The sequence below is a fragment of the Lontra canadensis genome, unplaced genomic scaffold (genome assembly GCF_010015895.1).
Source record: "Lontra canadensis isolate GAN:19392208 unplaced genomic scaffold, GSC_riverotter_1.0 scaffold16, whole genome shotgun sequence".
Classification (NCBI taxonomy): Eukaryota; Metazoa; Chordata; class Mammalia; order Carnivora; family Mustelidae; genus Lontra; species Lontra canadensis.
The window spans coordinates 14,233,700-14,247,583 of NW_022631010.1; positions in this window are offsets into that span (position 1 = coordinate 14,233,700).

Consider the following 13,884-nt stretch of genomic DNA (forward strand, 5'->3'; position numbering starts at 1 on the left):
ATGCTCTCTCATTCTCTCTCTCTCTCTAATAAACAAATAAAATCTTAAAAAAAAAAAAAAAAGAAAGAAAAGGAAAGAAAAGAAAATACTTGGCACATGAGAGGAGTTTTGTATGGGATCTGTGATAAAAATGATATCCCCAAATCAAGTATTTTATGAAGAGATCCACACAGAACAGTAAGAGGAAACTAAACTGGACCCTATGAGGAATTAGACAAGGTTCTTCACACTCACTGTCATATTTAATATTTTAATCAGCCCTGGGGGGTGGGGAGGTAGATAATTGTGGTCTCCATGTTACAGCTGTGGAAGCTAAAGTTGTAGAGAGGTCAAGTGACTTGCCTAAATTCATACATTCACAGGAAAGATCTCTGTATGTGGCTGGGAATATGTTTCACAGCATGACAACTTACATTTTTTAATTGCCTGACTGTCTTATTCCCTGTTCACAAATTTTGGAGACTCACTGGCCACCCCAATCAAATATACTTTGGCCACCAGGTAAGGTGCCCTTGCAGTAACTTGTTGGCTCCTCCTCAACCACATGGATGAGGAAAGGAACAGTTCCTGGAGAAAGGGCTGTGGGGCAGACCAAAAGAGAGTTGTCCGTGACCTAGGAGAGCACATACTAAACACTCTTACAGGATAAAGAGAGTTAGTGATTATAGGATCCTTGCCTTCATTCAGTTACTCAACAAACTTTTGAGAGTTGGGAGCAATATAAGGTCCCTATGACAGCTAGATGTTTTGCCTTAGGATGAGAGATAAAGGCTATTTACTGGGATGCTTCAAAATGGAGGACAGATTTAAAGAATCAGGCTTCGAGAAGGCAAGAAACCTTAGCTTCAAGCAAATTCTTTTTTTTCCTTTCTTTTTTTTTTTAAAGAAAGATTTTATTTATGTATTTGAGACAGAGACAGAGAGAGCACAGAGGGAGGGGGAGAAGCAGACTCTCCACTGAGCAGAGAGCCCGATGTGGGGCTCTATCCCAGGACTCTGGGATCATGACCTGAGTGTAAGGCAGATGCTTAACCAATGGAGCCACCTAGGTGTCCCCCAAATTCTCTTCTTAAATGAATCTGCAATATCAAATTTCTGAGAGAAAGACTCTTACTGTCCTGGCCTTAGTTTTATTCTGATCCCCTGACCAATTGTTTTGGCTAGGGCACCCAACTCAAAACCCCATAAACTCCCTAGGACTAGGTTGGATGGGAGTGGAGGAAAGCGCCAAAGGATGAGCAAACAACTATTCTCAGTAGAAAAGGAGGAGAGACGTTGTAAACTTAAAACCAAAAGAAGTATATTCTAAGCAACACCATTAATACTAGAATACAAGATGATAAAATATTGGCTTATTTTCAAGATTTTAGACTGATAGAGAGAAAATATGTATACAAACATATGTCTAAGTGATGCTTCCACAGGAAAAGGTTCTCAATTCTTCACCTTCCTCTTAACCATATTCTTTGTAATGTGGTTTTGCAATGTCTTCCTTCAAGAAGTAGGGCCAGTTTCTTACTCCTTAAACCTGGTCTACCTTGAGATTTACTTAAGTAATAAGATCTAGCAGAAGTGATGATGTGCCAGTTCCAAGCCTAGGCCTCAACGGGATTTTGTACATTTTGACTCTCTCTCAGAACCTGTCCAGTTGCCGCGTGAACAGGCCTGGACTAACCTGGTTGAACGAATCAAAAGAGACCACAGGGAAGACAGCCTGGTTGTCCAAGCTAAGGCTGTCCTGGGCCACCTAAAACCTTCTGAGCCCCAGACTCGGAAGATCCCAGTGAAGAGTAGAACTGCTTCCCATCTAGAGCTCACCACGAACACATCTACAAGCCCAGATGAGACCAGAACAACCCAGCTGACCGATCATCTTAGGAAAGATCATTTTTATGATTTTAAGCCATTGAGCATTAGAAGACTGTTATGCAGTAATAGCTAATTGAAATTTATGTAGTTAAAATCCCAAAGGGCATTCAATGGCAGTTAAAGAGGGCTGGAACTAAATATTATGGGATTTCAAGGGAAGAGTTGGCTTCTGGATTAGAAAAAGAGGAATAAATGTTATCTCCTTCAGCCCCTCTCTCACAGAGGAAGTAATATTCTTTCTTAGCCTTGAGGTTAAATAGGATTTTCTCAGGTAAAGATAAAAAAAGATCATACATCTTTATTTTAATAAGTAATTCTTCGTGTGAAGTATTCAATGGCTTTCTTATGTATTTAATATCTTAAAAAAAGGTTTATTCCCTTCCTCCATGACTACGAAGAAATTATATAGATACATAAATTTCTCCTCCTCACATGGCAAGAATCAAGACTAGACTTACAGTTTTGGAAAAGTAATTATATTTCCAGTGAATTGAGAAGCACTCTACAGCAAACACTTACATCACCCCAGCTCTTGTTGAATAAAAACATGCATATTTTATTCATAAAGGTCAAGTAATTAGCAAGAGTGAATTTTTATAAAACACAATTTAAAAGGCAATTATTCTAACTGTTATACATTTAATATGTTGAGTTATCCAGTGAAGGAAGGGAAGAAGGGAGGGAGGAAGGGAGAGAGAAAAGGAGGAAAGAAGGGAAAAGAAAAAAAGAGAAAAAAGAAAGAAACCTTATAACATATTCAAGTGATCCCTCACAGGCCACCAATGAGAATTGGTCACCCTTCTCTCCCATGATCAATTATTAAAGCTCTAATTCTAATAATATGGTGAAATAATCAACTATAGAATAAGAATTATTTTCAAACAATGTACATGGAAATAAGAAGTAATTACTGCTACAAAAAACATAATAAAACCACTATCAGCAAACAATTAAATAAAGCAGAAAATTCTGGAATGCAATTACAATAAAATAATAAACATGGAGAGAAAATTCCCTTTCCACTTTTCCCAGATGCAATCACATAATCACATTCTCCTCACGGCATTATCATCACACACATACATATACACCCCTCCTGAAATCGGCTATCAAGAAGTTATATCTGAACAGTGTTTAAAAGTAGTATTTTTTAGATTAAAAATAAAACAGAAGAATTGTCTTCCAATTCACATTCCAAGTTACGACATATTAACTTTACAAAATGAAATTCAGATTGAGTCACTGCACAGACTTAAAATTTTCAATGGCTCCCTATTATTTATAGCATCAAAATAGAGGTCTGAGTGCAGGGTCCCTAAAAGCTGAGTCTGAGACTGGGCATCTTGTGCCTGCAGCTTAGTGAGGGGTGCCCTCAAATGAAGGGAAATGAGGGAAGCAAGATAGGACGGGGGAAGAAGCTATGCAAAATTCTGGAGCATGAACAACACTACGCTGCTGCCTCATCAGGGAGCAAAGAGCACGTCCTCATACTCCCAGATCAGTAAATTTCTGGCTATAGGTTTCCCCAGTAGGTGAGGTTCTACAACCTCTTGGCATTTCTAGGTGCGATGGCTTTTGTAGTCTAAGGGGAATTCTCTGGAGAAGGGGGATGAAATGCACCAACACTCATAGCAGCTAGAGGAAGAACACACTTGGCTAGGCAAAGGAGAGCTGGGTAGAGCATCAAAAGAACCTTACATGCTTTTATAATCCAACCCCAAACTCCTCTGCTGTCTTTAACTCCCTTTTCTCCTTCCCCCCCTCCCCAGGCATATCACAAGTGTGCACTCTCACAGCAATGACTTTGCAAAGTCTGTTCCCTTGGGCCAGACTCCCCTTTCCTCTCTGAAAGCTCCACCTTATTCTTTATAACCAAGGGCAATTGTTACCTCTCAATAAAGTCTCCTTTGATACCTAGAAAGGATCAGTTACTCATCTTTTCTGTTGTTTCAAGGCCCTTTGTATAACTCACTCTTGTGGTATAACCCACCATTTTAGATATTTGTTAAATGAGTTAGCCCCCCAACCCCTGACTAGATCATTAGTTCCATGAGGACAGGGATTGCATGTCACTTTTTTCCTGTCCCTAACATTGAAATACTGGGTCTGGAGTATAGTAGGTGCCCTATGACTGACTGATGCATAAATCAATGCCCACATGAGAACAATGATCTTCTTTGGGGAAAAACAAAGTCATTCATTCAGATTCTGCTTTCTATTTAAGCTAGACAATCCCTGGTGAGCTGTAGTTTACTCATAATCTGGGAGGCTTTTAGCTACAACATTGCATTGTCCATTTCACTGACATAGGGCGTGCAAACAATTAAAAGAGGACAATAACAGAACTTTGTTCAAGCAAATGTTGATTCAATTACTGGGGCTCCCGAGCATTAGCCACTGGATTCAATTATCTCCAAAAAGAAAAGTGCGAAAATCTTGGATCTTTCTTGAAACAACGACTGTACTGAACTTGATTTTCTGATAGATTTTTCTGGCCAGTTCTCCCCACTTCCATGTGTTATTGCAGAGTCCTAAAGTTTAATTGGATATTACTTTCTTTTTTTTGGGGGGGGGACTTTCTATAGATATATGATATATATATACTGAAAAGGGTACAAATCATAATTAATTTGTAATAATAATTATAAATTGATTTTTATAAAGTGGGCACATCTATAAAACCTGCACTCAGATCAAGAAATAGAACACCACCAGCAGCCCAGAAACTTCCAGTGACCACCATTCCCAGGCTTATTAGTCCAGCCTGCTAAAGAATAAGGAGAATCATTCAGAGGATACTTTTGGATCTGGCTTCTGTTACTCAGCATGAATATGTCACAAATGATTTGCCACTTTACTATTTACTGACTAGCAAATGGATTGTTAAATGTACTGGTGTAGGGTTATTAAATGTAGTGGCGCCATGAAAATTCTTACGTGCATTTCTGTTGAATTCATTACAGTGAATGCAGCATAAATGTATTTCTGTCTGATACTCATCTTTATCAAATTACTAAAGTGTTAGGTAGAAAATAAAGCCACCCACATAAATAGATAAATAAATAAATGACATTATCCACAATAGAAGAAATACTGAATGCATGAATCCAATATAACCAAATTTGGGGGGGTTAATGATTCAGAGCGATAGGCATATGCTGTAATTTTTTGCATATTTGATGTATTTCTCAAATTAAAGTTTAAAACACATACTTTAATGTAGTCATTAGAAAATATCAACAAATAACCCCAAGTAGGTATAAAATTCATTCCCATTTGGGACTAGAGAAAGTAATTTAACTAGTACCAAACATGGTAATCTAAAAAAACAAGGGGAGGGGGAAAAAAAGCAACATTGTATGCATTTCTATTGAATTCATATCTAGGAACAAAATTACCAGATCAGAGGTTACATGATTATCTATCTTTTGTAGATATAGCCAGAGTTTTCTAAAGTAATAATACTGATAAAAGAAATTTTCCACTTTTAATGTTTGTGGGCCCTGCTCTTGAGGTCCCAGGAAAGCTATACTTTAACATTTACCAAGGTCAAAATGACGCAAAACCTCAGAGCTCTATTTCTGCCCCAAGCACACATTGCACATCTGCTTCGTTAAAGAAAATAACCAAAAAGTAGCATTCTGAATATAAAAAATAAGAAAAAGGAATAAACTTCCCTGGTTCCCATAAGATTTAAGTCATATAGCCCTGCATATACTAGAAACTTAAGGTTTGCAACTTTCTGAAATGTTGTCTAATAATTTGTAACTTTTTAATATTAAAAATGTATATGACCCTATTCCAAATGTTCCCTTATTGGAGGGGAGCACTCTCTTGAAGATTGTGTAACCCCAGCAGAGGTCCTAACTTGGGCTCGAATAAAACTCCTATTTTTTTAGAAATTCTAAAAGGTTTGTTCATTTTTTTGTTGGCAACACCAATTTGAATCTGCATTTTCCCCTGTTATTATTAGAAATATTAGAAATAATTGATACAGATCACTGTATAAGTTTAAAGTATAAGCATGGTGGTGTGATCAATATATATTGTGGAAGAGGACAATAGGTTCAGCTAACACCCATCTTCCCATATAGATAAAACAAAGAGAAAGTAAAAAAATAATTTCTCCATGGGATGAGAATTCCTAAGATCTACTTTCTTAACTTTCATATATATCACACAGCAATGTTAGCTATAATCATCATGTTATACATTACATCCCTAGTAGTTAACTTATCATAACTGGAAGTTTGTACATTTTGACCACCTTCTTCCAATTTCCTCCCCCATTCCCCATCTCTGATAACTATCCATCTGATCTCTTTTCAAACCTGCATGTTTAAAATCCAGAATTTCCTTGTACAGATTGGCCAGTGCATTCCTGCTAATAGACTCAGCCTATGGCCAAGTGTGTAAGATGTGTAAGAGACATAATGGCTATGGCTTGGTTCATTCACTCTCTATCACTAAACTGATCAATAAGAAGGATGAGAACACATCTTGTGACAGATAATTTACTACATACATTTTCCCTGGGTCAGCCTGGTGATGTCAATATCTATTCCCCTTCACTTTTTCTCCTTTGTTCAAAAATCTTCACTCCAGTTATCAAACCAATTTTTTGGCAGTGGAGTACTATGTACTCGTACCAATATATGTATGGTGTCTTGGAGCCTTATTATGTTAGCAGGAAATAGTGTCCTATAACTGAGAATGGGCCTTGGAGGAAATTGATTATTAAGTTTTCATGAGAAGAAAGAGGAGTAAAAAAAACCAAAATCCTGTGAAAGAGGGCTTGTAAGTATTTCTTTAATTTCAGTTTTCTCTTTGATACCATGAAATCCAGTACTAGGACTATTCGGTTCATGCTGCTACCCAGACATCTTGTGAACTGCCTGACACAGAGTAGTTTTCTGTGACCATTTTTAGGCTTAACTGCTTATGATAGTTATCAGAGTAAATAACTTCTGTACATTTAGCAGATGGTTCTTAGGGATGGATAAATTGCTCAAAGAAATAGGTGTGTGTGTGTGTGTGTGTGTGTGTGTGTGTGTGACTATTCTGATGGACAATCTTGCCCTCATCGTATGACATCATGGCTTTCACTAATTCTGAATTAGAATAAAGGTGAACATGTCTAGTATTATTTTTCACAACACCTGATCCAAACCAGTTTGAATCTACACAGGGCATAACTAAAACAACCAAGGTCACAACTGAATCTGGACTAAAACTGAGGAGCTACAGCTGAATGACAAACTGGCCAATTCCATGAACAAACTAAATAATAATAAATAAGTACCCACTGTGTGTTAGATACAGTATCTAGACTAGATACACCATCTCTAACTCTTACAACAATGCCCCACCCAGGAATCATTATCCTCCAGTATTCAACTTAAAATGAGAGTGAAGAAGCGGTTGTCCAAGACCACCTAAGCTAGTAAATAAATAGCAGAGTGGAACGCAAACCTGTGTCTGTTTGATTCCAAACCATTTGCTATTTCTGTTATATTACGATGCCCCACAGTTATTTATTTAGTGTCTGGATAGAGAATTAGGGAAAAAACAAAGCATAACAAAATATCGGGACTTGACACTGAGAAGGGATAGAGAATGCAATGCAAGGTTTCTCCCAGGTGAACAAGCCAGCTAGCAACCCTACTGTGGTGCCATGGCAACAGCCAGTATCTTTAACAGAGGCACCTTAGATGACGAATGCCTGTTTTTTGGTGTGTGGGGTTTTTTTAACCAGATATTAAGAGAACAAAATTTTTTTTTATCATTGGTGTCTTTATTTGAAAATCACTCTGCACATAGACCTCTGGGGAAATGCCGCTCCATCTTTCAAAGGCAAATTTGCATTTTTACACATGGACAAGGGTTCTTTTTTATGATTTGCTTTTCAATGGGAGCTCTCTAAGGCCCCTTCCTTATTTTAAGTTTTAAAATGCTATGATTCTACATCTCATCAAATATAATAGAAAAGTTCAAGTTTAATATATCTTATAAAAATTGCCTTCCTGTAGATTATGCCCTTCGGCTATAATTTTAAATTGTAATTTGCAGTTTTGAAATTCTCCCATAAAAGAAGATGTTTTCTTTAGTCAAAAAAGAAGCAACTTAATTTTTATTGTCTGGCTAAATTGATCCACTTTTCTCTTCTTCCTTTGTTTGAAGGAGCTATCGTGGATTTGCAGAGCTGCCCCATTTTCCAAGGAATTATATATACTCTTTGGGTCTCAAAGAATAGAAGAAATGTGACTTTTAAAAGCACTTTGGATAAAATCGCTATAATTCTGTTGTAGTCTTATTATTGAATCAGTTTTTAAGGGACAAAAGATATTAATTATTTCAGGCAAATTTCAATACCACTCAAGATCTGTATTTTGGAGTGTGTAATAAATATGAAGCTCTGGAGACCCAGAAATAAGATTTAAATAAGATTTAAAAAAAAAAAAAAAAAAGGTCTGGGGGCACCTGGGTGGCTCAGCCGGTTAAGGGTCTGCCTTCAGCTGAGATCATGATCCTAGGATCTAGTACCATGCGGGGCTCCCTGCTCAGCAGGGAGTCTGCTTCTTCTTCATGCACCCCTGCGTGTGTGCACTCTCCCCATCTCTCTTGGGGGAAAAAAAAATCACAGAATCTTAAAACAAAACAAAAAAATAAAATAAAAAGTCTCTTCCCTTAAAGCGCTCACAAAGGAGCTGGGTTGTTTTTGAAAGCCAGTTAGGGACACTGAAGGGTCAAGAAGGGGTTGGCTTAGGGCTGATTAATGAGTACCTTAGAAACTGCATAAATTGCCTAATGGTTCTGTAAACTCAGTTCAATATCACTGCTTTAAAAAAAATAGTGTTGAAAGACTAGACGCCCTCATGATAGATACCTGGAGACATCTTTATTTCATCTATGCTTTAGTGAGTTCTAGAAAACCTAAAAATTATGTATGTCTCATCTGCACTGTCCTCAGATCATCTCTTCTTCTTGGATGACTGTCAAAGGCATTACGGAATTAAAAGACAAAGCTTTTCCTGTGATATTGCAAAGTCCTTGTAAAAATACTTTTAAGTGTTATTTAAATAGCAACTCTAAGAGGCAACAAAATTATCTTCAGCTTAAAGAAAAGTGAGGCAGATAGGAAATTCATATAGATCAATGTAAATGATATGCAATTAAATTTAGAGGAGGAAAACACTTGTCAGGCATAATTCACATCATTTATTTTAAAATTCACCCAAGGGTAGTTAGAGTTTGGGAGTCCCTGCCATTGCTCCCTTATCTTGAAACATTTTCTACTGATTGACAGAAGAACGCTAAGTGATACTAACATATGATAAGGCACATGAACTAGCCATGCTTAAATTTGAGAATCGTCACAGTATGAGTATATTATTCTTCTCAGACTGCCATGACAAAATGCCACAGACTTAAAAAAACAGACATTTATTTTCTCATAGTTCTGGAGGCAAGAAGTCTAAGATCAAGGTGCCAGTGGGACTGGGTTCTTGTGAGCCTCTCTTCCCATTTCACAGATGGCTGCCTTCTCACTATGTCATTCTGTTGCCTTTCCTGTGTGTATGTGTGTTCCTAGTGGCTCTTCCTCTTCTTAAAAGAAGAGGTCACCAGTTCTATTGGATTAGGGCCCCACCCTTATGATCGCATTTAAACTTAACTACTTACAGACCCTGTCTCCAAATAGTCACACTGGGGGTTGGGGCCTCAACACAGGGACTTTAAAGGACACAACTCAGTCCATAAAAGTTGGGTTCACCCACAGTCTCAGCACTGAAATCTCTAACATCTTAGAAAATCAACTTAGCCAAGGTCCCCGGGCTCAGAGCCTTGAGAAAGAAAACTTTCAATAAAAATTGTTAGCACAAAAAGTTTAGCCTCTTTCGCATGCCAGCACGATTTCGAATGGAATGGTAACATCCTGGGGGCTAATCTGTTGGGTAATTCTGTACCTATTGTACCCATTAAGAATTGGTTAAATTTATATTTAGACATAATTGGTTTTCTTCCTCGTCATCATCCAATTCATAAAACTCATTCAAATTGTTCCCTTTCATTGGAACCATTCCAGCTTCAGCAATGCTTTTTTCTTTAAAATGGAAGCTCGCGTAAACAATTATCAACATCTAAGCTTTTCAAAGTAAGTTTCTTTTCCCAATTTGGGTACATAAATAGGAAGCAATTATTACTTCTGTTATACACTAAATTATTTATAATCCTGCTCATTAATATTAGTATACACTGTACACTAAATAATCACATTAATCACCCTCTGAGTCAGTTTTCTTTTGTACTGTTTTATGCCCTTTTCCTGCAGAAAAATTTCCATCCACCCAGTTTTCTCAGTGTGATTTTGTAGGCCTATGCAAGGGCACCTGGGTCAAGAGACTAGTCTAGACATCAGTATACAAGGCCACCTGATGGATGGGCCCTGGCAGCCGCCTCCTGGGTCTAGGCCAACCCCCCCCCTTTTTTTTTCTGGCTCTCCAAACAAAAATAAAATAAAAACCCATTATGCAGATTAGCTCTTGGCAGCATTGGCCACCATTTTCTTAGATTGGCCTTTCCAGTCTAAATTTCAGTGTCAGCCAAAGGTGGAACTTCCATTTCACTGATAAATATAGACAGCAAGCTTTGTCTTATTTAGTCCTTAAGTCTACTGAATCTATCACCCATAGATTTTTTTAGGTCAATATGTTATGCCTTATCAAGAGCTTTTGTTATTTCAGGTAACTTTTTATTCTTTCAAAAATTAAAACATTGTTTCTATATCCTGCTCCAAAGGGCACTTCCATCCACCTCCCTACAGGTGTTTCCCCTCCCAGAGATCATGTTCAAAATTTGCTAGTCGACATAGAGTGTACAGTTGTTTTCCATTAAAAGGTGTAGGTAAAATGACATAATTCAGGAGGCTTCTTAGTTCCTCCTAGTTCACTGCTAATCAAGATAAGTCCCGTTAGTAACGACTATGGACAGCCACAATCCCCAGAAACAGGGTTTAGAGAGAAAAAGAAAAACAGCATTTTTCTACTCAACTAGGTTTTAAAAATAAAATAACCATTTGAAAAAGTTTAAACAGAAGAATGGAGACACCCTTAGTATGACACAGTACCTCTGTTTTAACAATAAATTTCCTTCCTGCCACTGTTTATAAGCTAACCCCAGTTTTACTCCTAGGCTTGAGTAGAAGCTATCCATCTGCCCCTTGCTAGCCTGAGGTCTGAAACTCGCAGTGGGTATTGTTACTTTGTTAAATCTTTGAAAATACACTTTAAATATTCTCCTCAGTTTTCTGTGGCTTTACAGAGTTGCAGCTTCAAACAGTCTACAGTTCACCCTGCTCCAAACATTGAAGCCAAAGAGAGAAGCCACCCTTGGGGAGGAAAGGAAATAGCATTAGTAATAGCTAACACTCCTATGCTTACATGCTCATAATACTTTACAGTGTATGCGCAAAACTCCTCCAAGCATTTTATATTCTTTAAGTCATTGACTAAGCATGGAGATTAGCAGCTTGGGTGTTTTACTTTTGAGATACTTGGGTTTGATCAAGCTGAAATGGGGAAGCATGAACCTCAGTGAACCCACTCTCCCAGGAATAATGAAGATATAAGCAAAACAATCAGATCAACCATTTCAGAACTCTGGATTTTAACCAAAGTCACAGAACAAACAAACAAATCTATTCAAGAAAAACTGCTGAATCTCATTTAAAAACAGTGGAGTCCATGTCATTTTCACTTAGGAAAATCCTCATTCCCATCACTCCCCAGATCAGGGGTGAGGTGTTAGAGAAATACCTGAAGCCTCACAGCCAGCAGAAAACACTGACCTCCTCGGAGCTTCAGTAGAAGTTCTATCTCCAAAGGACACTCGACCTTTTTATCAAATTAGCAGCTCTCTAGAATAACCCTGCGCCCAGGCAGGGGTTTCTACCTGATTTGACTTGAAGCTCAGATCTGGCAAAAAAAGTCCTAATTCCAAGACATTAGTGAAAACAATAGCAAACTTTTAAGATCATCTTAAAAATTAAAACAATCTGTTTCCATACCCCTCGCCAAAGGGCACTTCTGCCCACCTCCCCACAGGTGTTGACCCTCCCAGGGATCACATTACTCAATGACACTCTAACATCAAATCCACCTAAGGCTCTGATTTCAGGGGAGGCGAACACAGGCCTGAACAACAACTTAAAAGAAAGATCTGGAGAACCAGACCATAGGGACCTTTAAAAATCTCTGACCTATTCCTGAGGATCTAGAAGATTGCGTACAGGTGCAGGGCTATATGCCCATAACAGGGGATATCCCTGAGCCCAGGAAAAACCTGAGGAAAGAGGAAGCCTTATCCTTCACGTCTGATTGACCATGAAGCCCTAAACAAGCAGGAAGGAAAACTAAGGCTAATTCCTAGATGGCCTGAGGTTCGAAAATGCTTCAAACAAATCCCCTTGGCAAACAGTAGAAAGGACACGTACTGGTTTGAGGAAATTAAGAAAATCTGACCCATCTGTGACCCATCTGTCCACTAAAATACACTGACCCAGGGTTAGCCACTACATCCCAGCCTTAACAATAAAAAAAAGCTTCTTTTTTTTTTTTTTTTTTTTTTTTTTTTAAGCTAGCAGACAACTCCGAGAATACACTGCAGGGAATACAGAATCTACAAATGTAGTGTAGAAAAGCTGAGGAACAACTAGGCAGTCGTGAGGAAAACAACAACAATAACAAATCGGAGTGGACGGGGTAGGGGAGAAATGTGATAGCAGAGTCGTTATAATCTATTGTCCGCATTGTCCAGATTTCGGCAACAAATTCTGAGACACGGAAAGAAACAGGAAGATACTGCCTATACACATGAAGAAAAAAGCCAGTGGCAAATGTCTGAAACAGCGCAGATGTGGGCTTGGCAGATAAGGATTACTCTTCAACTACTAAAAATATACTCAAAGAACTAAAAGGAAATCATGTCTAAAGAATTAAAGGAAAGTGTGACAATAGTGTCTCTCCAAGTAGAATATATCAATAAAGAGAAAGGATAATAAAAAGGAACCAAATAGAAATTTTGGAATTGAAAAGTTAAATAAATGAAATGAAAAATTCGCTAGAGAGGCTCAACAACAGATAGGAGCTCCGTGGAGAATACCCAGGTTGAGAAAAACAGCCTGGCATTTCCTCAAAAGTCAAACATAGACTTAGAGTATGACCCAAAAATCCCACGAAAATGTGCACGTGTGTTCATTGTAATATTATTCATAATAGCCAAAACGTGGAAACAGCCCTAATGTCCATCAACTGGTGAACAGGTAAATAGAAGGTGGCATATTCATACAGTGGACTATTTTTTTTAAGATTTTTTTTTTATTTATTTGATAGACAGAGATCACAAGTAGGCAGAGAGGCAGGCAGAGAGAGAGAGAGAAGGGGAAGCAGGCTCCCCGGCGAGCAGAGAGCCCGACGCGGGGCTTGATCCCAGGACCCTGGGATCATGACCCAAGCAGAAGGCAGAGGCTTTTACCCACTGAGCCACCCAGGCGCCCCTGTACAGTGGACTATTATTTGGCCATGAAGAGGAATGATTTACTCACACATGCCACAATGTGGGTGAACCTTGAACCCCCTGTACTAAGAAGCCAGTCCCCACATATTGTGCGGGTCTACGAAATGCCCAGAATGTGAAGTGCCTGGGTGGCTCAGTCATTAAGCAGCAGATCATGATCCCCGGATCCTGGGATCAAGCCCTGCATCAGGCTCTCTACTTAGCAGGAAGCCTGCTTCTCCTTCTCCCACTCGCCCTGTTTGTGTTTCCTCTCTCACTTGTCTCTCTCTGTCAAATAAATTAATAAAATCTTTAAAAAAAAAAAAAAAGAAAGAAAGAAAATAGAAATGCCCAGAATAAGCAAATCCAGAGACAGAAAGTAGATTACTGGTTGCTGAGGGCTGGAGGAGAGGGGTGATGGGTTTTACTGCTGATGGGCATGAGGTTTCTTCTTGTGATGACAAG